A 7,525-nucleotide genomic window follows, 5' to 3' on the forward strand; every position below is an offset into this window, starting at 1 on the left:
GCCTCGGCTGCGCTTGCCCAGGCATCAGGTGATGGGCAGGGAACTACCGCACCCAGCGGCCTCCCTGGCCCGGCCCGCATTGTCCCCGCCGCCCGCGGGCGGGGCGCGCTCCCGCCGCTGGAGATGCCGCGGGAGCCTGGGCGGGGGCAAGTCCAGTGGGTTTCCCTGAGCGAGAGGCAAAGCCAGGTCATCCCGCATCCCCGGCGTGCGAGGGGCGCGGCGCTGCCCCTCGGCCCCCGCGGTGTCGCCGCCCGCCCGTGCAGGGAGCGCTGCCTTTGTCTGGGTGCGCTTCTCTGCTCTGCGGTGTGAACAGTCCTAACATTGCCCGCGCTGATTCTCATCTGTCCGTGGGGGGGAAAGCCGCTTGCGCTCATCGCCCAGCCTCGCACAGCATCAGGAATGCAGCGCGGTGGGGTCTGCTGGAGGGTCACGGTCACCTGTTGCGGGGCTGCTGGAATAGCAAGCGAGGAGCAGGGATCGGGCAGGGAGAGGGGCTGGGCGAGCGCCAGCAGCCTCATCCCTCACGCTGTCGCTATGCCAGGACAGCATTCGCTCCTGCTCCTTCCCTCCCGCAGAAACAAGTCGGTCCTCTCTCACAGTTTCCTCATTGTTTCCAGATGATGAAAATGTTTTTATCTCTCGGGCTCAGTTTAGCTTTCATAGCAAATGACTGGAGATCTGCCACAAAATACAACAGCAGCAGGATTCAGGGGAGAGAGGTAAATTCTCTCTCCCTCTTGCTGCCCATGAGGAGGAGAAGGCCCTTTTAACTCGTCCTGGGTGTCCAGAAGAGACTCCTTGTTTGTGCTCAGAGAGTGGAATAAGGGATCTTTCAGTCAGGAATATTCCTATGACCTAATGTTACCTCCCTGAGTAAGAGCCTGGGCTGTAAATCAGCCTTATTTGTGAATTGTTTTTTAGAACCTTCTTTTTACTTTCTCTACTGACTGAGAGAGAATATAAAAAACCAGATTCCTAATTTTAGGTGCCTAAATTAGATGTTTTGAGACTTGGGTTTTGTTCTGTAGTTTTGGTATCTTCCCTCAGTTGATGAAGAGCAAGGAGGTTGCTTTTGCTGTGTTTGATTTTCTTTCATCCCATACAATTTTGTCTTAAGCCTTTTTTCCTCTCTTTAGTATTTCTTCTTTTTAACAAACTTCTGCTTGCCATAGTGTTTAGTTTCATAATTAATTTGCTCCAATCTTTATTCTATTTCAAGTGCACTATTTTAGCACTTGCTCTGTGCTAATTTAAAAATAACTGCTCCTTGAAAAATTTTGGTCAATACTTAGTTAATAAAGTAACAGAGATTAGATATTTTTTGTGCTGAAGCAACACTCTTGAGGTGGTGTAGAAAACTCATTTGTTTTGTATTTCCAGTTATTGGACTGATTGTACTAAAAGCTTTTACTTGTTTACTGTTCAGCTTGTGAAGGCCATGTGGAGTGTTTCTGGCCCTGCTTGTCCTCCCTCCAAAATTCTGCCCACAAAATGAGCCAATAGAGGACTCTATGTTAGAAATTCAAGTTCCAAGAAGTCCACTCTTGTTTATTTGCAGCTGCAGTAGCTGTTTCAGGGCATTGCAGTCTGCATCACCCTCAGACTGGATTTTTTTCCATATTTTAAAGATTTTTAACTTTTGAAATGTCAAATTTTGGAGCCTCTGTGTTTCGGCACTTTGCTTCTAAAGTGGTAATCAGCTGTGTATCTAGAAAGCTGAGTGTTCTCTGAATTTGGCATTTTGGTAATTAACAAACAGTTGCTTTTTCTCCAGGTTTGATAAAAAGCAGTTCAGAAGAAAATATTACAAACAGTGGTAAGACATGTCAAGGTTGAATTTACCACAAAACCAAAGGCAGATCTGGTTTTATATTAAGCTTTAATCAGATTATCTGAAATATTCAAATTATTTTAAATTCTAATATTTATATTCAGACTTCCCAGATATCTTAAATCAAGTGTGTTTCATGGTTCATTAGAAATCAAGGTTGAAATGCTACCCAGGCTATTAAAAATCAAAGTTCAATGGATTTGGAACCACTAATTTTGCAGGGGGAAGAGCACACATTAACCTTTGCTGTTGGCCCACATGCTGCTCCACCCCCAATCCACCCCCCACAAACAGGTGGCGTGGCAGAAAGTGTCCAGCCAGCACTGCCACCCTATCTCCAATTGACCCTCCACTAGTAAAGGTACAAACTGCAGGACATCTCCGGTTCTGCCTCCAGGGACAATCCAAGCAGGACCTCAGCCCTTGCTGGCAAGTTCTGTGACGCTGCTGGTTAGTGTGTAACAGCCCCGCAGTGGTGGAGTGAGGCTGAACACCTTCAAACGTGTGTTGCACAACTCAAAACAAGCGTTCTTAGTGAAACGTTGAAATGAACACAAACAAAGCTGATATTCAATGGTCTGATTAGTTTCCTAAGTTTAGAAATGCACACAGAAAAGACATAGGATGAAACAAACCCTTTCCATGTCAAATGCAATAGGGAGTGGTGTTCGTGTTATAGAGAAGTACCTTTACTCATGATAAATGTATCTTCACTTGTTATTTTAATACAGATGCTTTCCTGAAAGTAAATAGTTTATGATGCACTTGCAATGTTGAGGCAGAGTTGTTCTTAAATCACTGCATTTTGAAGTTAACAACAAAGCTCCTGGTGACTTCAGGAGAGTTGGGATTCTGCTCCAGGGTCAATGTCACTGGTTTTGTGAATGCCACTCTGACTTATTGGTGCTTGGCATGTCTATGTATCGTATGAGGAAAAGAAAACTTCCCTTGTGAGCTGTGAAATTAGTCAGTGAACTTTTGTTAAAATCTTGTGCAATGACCTATTAAAGATGAAGTATCTTTTTGTATTTCCTTATGGAAATCTTCCTTTCTCTCTCCCCCTGCCCCCGGCTTGAACCGCAGATAACACACACAAACACGGGCTCAGATGTGCCCTTCAGAGAGGCTGTTTGCTTCTGCAAGTTGGCCTGTGGTGCTCGGTTTGACAGATCAGCAGTTCATGTGTTCTATGCAAATCACATGAGCACAAGTTTCAGACAAGTCAGATATGGAAGGTGGACAGTACTGCTTCCCAAGGGCAGTTCCTTGATCTCCATTTTGCATTCCATCTTTAGTCATAAAGACATGGGATGGTTTTCTTGCAGTTATAAGAAGCTAAAATAATGAATTTCATGTTGATGGTGACAAGCTAGAGGTACATAGCAGCAAATGCATAAATACATACAAAGGTAGAGAGAGTGTAGGAGAAAAAAACATGATAAACAGAATAACAGCTGCTGTCATGTTTCCATTTTGACAAACCTTCAACAAGCTGCTTTCCATCGACAGCTGCGTGGTTTAAACCCCATAATTACAATAATGGCACATGGTAACTAAGCATTCATTTTTTTTCCTGCTGTTTCATTTAAGTAAAGACACTGGATAGAAAACTGCTCTTAAAATGCCAAAGCATTGTTAATGATATTGAGGAATCTGTGAGGACACTAAGCAGATGGGAACCACATTATAAAAAGTACATTCAGTTGGCCAAAAAGAGCAAAGCTTTTTTAATTCTGTGTTGTGCAAGTATAAAGGATGGTTGTTTCCTGTGGCATACTGCCCATGATAGCAGTTCAGAGTATAAGGAGCATCTTCAGAGAAATTACTGTGGCTTCTGTTCTTCAAAATGTGTATAAATCTTAAAGATCTGGTCCAAAGTTCAACTCAGTCTGTGAAAAAAGTGCCAGTTCAGTAACTTCATACCTTAATGTTTAACAGCTCTCATTATCTCATGATAAGCCAAGAAAAGAAAAAAGCTCAACCTCCTACCCAAAAACTGAACTCAAATGGAATGTGTAAAATAGTCTATTGAAACGTCTTCATAAGAATTAATTGAAAAAGTTCTCCAGGAAGGTAATGTGAGGTTTTTGGTGAAATTGCATTATTTTGTTGAAACTGAGCTGTTCTGAATAATGTGGATCTTGATAAATTTTCCCATGAAGAAGGCCTGATATATGAGAATAAAATGTGGGATGCCTCTTTTTTTTTTTTTTTTTTTTTTTTTTTTTTTTTTTTTTTTTTTTTTTTTTTTTTTTTTTTTTTTTTTTTTTTTTTTTTTTTTTTTTTTTTTTTTTTTTTTTTTTTTTTTTTTTTTTTTTTTTTTTTAGTAGAATGTTAACTGCTACTGGCATTATAGAAATTATAGATATTTTATTAAAAACTTCTCTTTAAAATCCCATCTGAAGCTGACTTGCTGCAAAAAGGAAATAAATCCTTTCTAAAAACCACTGTTGACCTGGGCCATAAGACTCATTGTGTAGGCTGTGCTTCAGCTTTACTAGAGGAGGATCTTCTCAGCAAGTGTTTACCCCTAGAGGGTTTAAGTGACGTGCAGCTCATTATTATAAATTATATGGAAAAGGTCATTGTATTGGCCACGTTTGCTTTAAGAATCAACTAAAACCAAGCAGTTGAATGGAAAAGTTCAAGGAATTTTTTTCCCTCATTACTAAAACTCAGGAGATAGAAAATAAAATGTTTCTTTCTGATTACAAAAAGAAGCACAGTAAAGATATAGAAAAAAATATGACTTCTTAAAAATTGTCAAGTGTTGTTTACTGAAGTGGGCTTGGCTTTGATTAGGCTCTGTCTAATGGGCTGAGGTGGTCAGGTCATGCTGACTTCCAGTTGCAGATGTGGGGAAGTGCTGCAGTGACTCACTGCACGAGTGGGCCCTGATTGCCCCTGAGCTGGTGATGCAGTGAGACCTTGAGCTGGCTCATGACCTGCAGTAGCTGTGTGAGATATCCAGCAGCTACACTGTGTTGGTGGAAGTACTTTCTTACACTGGGGCCATGGTCCTTTTTCCTCAGGCAAGCTCTGATGTGCCAGACTGAGCTGGGACAGGAAGGCAGCCTGAACGTGGCTTCCTGAAACCAAAAGGCATCAATGTACAACAACACTATAAATTAAAAAACACTTTGTAACTAGGAAACACTCAATATTCAGCCATACTTGGAGAACAAAGCCAACATTTGTATCGCTTAAACGTTGTTCTTGCCCAGATTTAGAGTAATGGGATCTCAAAGGACTTGTTAGGCACAAGTTTGATTCCCTCTGAAAGGACTCAGAGGGTACTCAGATTACAACTACTATGAAATCTACTGATGAGAAGCACAGTAACATTACTAAGCATTATAAACTATTGTGATTACCAAAATTGTCAAAACCAGAATCACAGGAAATAGTATTAAAGCTTGTCTGTATAGCGACTTCATTTTCATATAGTATTTTCTTCTTATCAGTTGAATACTGTCACACTGCAAATATTATCATCTAGCTCTTCCTATTATTTGTAATTTTCCTCTCATACATTCTACTCTCGTATTTTAGATATAACTTAAGAATTCTCCAGATAGTGCTTTGTCTGTGGAAAGGGTAAAACCACCCTGAACATAGCTGACTAACTGGGAAGTTGTTACTTAACTGGGAAGTGGTTTATAACCTTTGTGACACGAGGTTGCACAGCACGTTAGGAATTTCATTTCTCCGTTTGCTGCCTGTTGTCAGCACTTTGGCAGGGAGGCTGCCAGCCCTCCCAGGGGACACTGAAGCAGGAGAGTGGGATCCTTCTGAATGGCCTGGAGGGGTGATCAGAAATGTAACTTAGGAAGGACTTCTTCTGCCCGTGTAAGGTGGATTAGATATGTGAATTTTACCGATTTGGGGATTTTTTCTCTCTTGTAAAATTAGAGTTGCACAACAAAATTCTGCAGTGTGCAGGAAGCTGATGTGGCAGGTGTGTGCCCTGCACTCCAGTGAACCGGGAAAGAGCCCTAAGACCTCAGACCATTCAGCTCAGCTGGACCCTGTGGTGACAACAGCAAAGAAAAGCAGCCATCAGGCACTTACAAAGTCATGTATAGCTTTTCATAAAATAGAGAAATGGCATAAGTTTCTTATTTTCTATTTTAAATTGGTGTAAAACACTTTTTAAATGAGATTTAGTCTTGCAAAGTGCCACCCATTGACTCTCTTAAGAGGGGAGGTACCTGCACCCTTAAAAAATGTATTTGCTGTTTTTATCTCAGTACTGGATTAAACCTCTGAAATTATGTAAAAGAAAATAGTCTTGGACTTTCAAAACTCAAATGTGTTAATAAATTAGAATAACCAGAAAAATATTTATCTGTTTGGAAAATCTTAATAATCAGTTGTCTAGCTACGAATACTATCTTGTTTGCGTCCAACAAGGAAAATATTTTTCTTTGTATTGGAATAGCTGAACAGCTGTCCCTGACTACTTTATTTGCTGCACAAAGAAAAGCAAGGTGTTGTCATAGATCTCTGTGACCTCTCCTGTATATTCATTAATTTATTTACTGGACACTGTTACTATACCCAGCAGAGCCCCCTGCTGTTATAAATTCCCCTAAAACACCTTTCTATGTTTTGCTATGTCTAGAGCTTCTCAGTTAAAAAAAAAAAAAAAAAAAAAAAGAAAAAATCCAAAAATCCCAAAGTAGTCTCAAGGTCCTGTTTGCATGGACTTGTTCTGGATTCAGGAATGAAATCTGAATGTCCTGCCTACATGGAACACATTTGTCCTTTTGGCAGCAGTTACAGTTTATATGGAAAATAAACTTGTCTTGTCTTTGTGTATCTCTGGAGAAAGACCTATGCCGATGGATTGGTATGGGCTGGAAACAACACACAGAGAGAACAGGGAAACAAATACAGTCTCTGAGTCATAACTTTAAATACTAAGGAGAAAAGGAAAAGGGCAAGTGAGCCAGTTTAGTAACTGTGTACACAGACAGAAACCACCACACACACGGGGAGACTGAGACGCTCTCAAGTGCAGAACAGTATATTCTCATTCCCTGTATGGGAACAAGGCTCAAGGTAGAGACTGATGGAGGAGGAATGATCGAAAAAATCAACAGGTTGTGCTGGCACAGGAGAGGATATTGCAAATGATGTTTGATTCTTTATTCATCATACAGTACTGGTAGTAAGGGTGGAGAGGGCTGGCATGCCAAACTGAGAATCTGAAGGACTGAATGAATGCAGTTCACCCCTCAAAAATTCAGACCCTGCTGAGATAGCAGAGGCCTCGTGCAGTTCGTGTTGCTCTGGTCCTGATAATATTTTGCTCTAAAATCATCGCATTTGCAAGCATAACCAGGCTTAGATGCATGACTGAACACCCCGACTCTGGAACCAGCCGGCGATAACCATTACTCTCCACTCCAGTCTTTATTTTGCCGAAGTGGGATGAAGACCAGAAAATCTGTGTTTGACGCTTCCTGACAGCCCGTACATTTCAGTCAGGCTCCTCTCATCCTCAATCATCCCCAGGCTCCTCTCATCCTCAATCATCCCCAGGCTCCTCTCATCCTCAATCATCCCCAGGGCTCCCTCATCCCCTCGGCCAAGAACAGCCCTTTGTCGATGGCCGTGAGGGGGCGCGCGGACCTGATAAAGGCCCTCCCCGCTCCTCCCTCCGCCCTCTCCCGCCGCTCCTCCTCCCGC

Source organism: Empidonax traillii, unplaced genomic scaffold, assembly GCF_003031625.1.
Source record: "Empidonax traillii isolate 1590-97213 ecotype Southwest subspecies unplaced genomic scaffold, ASM303162v1 scaffold273:size739602, whole genome shotgun sequence".
Classification (NCBI taxonomy): Eukaryota; Metazoa; Chordata; class Aves; order Passeriformes; family Tyrannidae; genus Empidonax; species Empidonax traillii.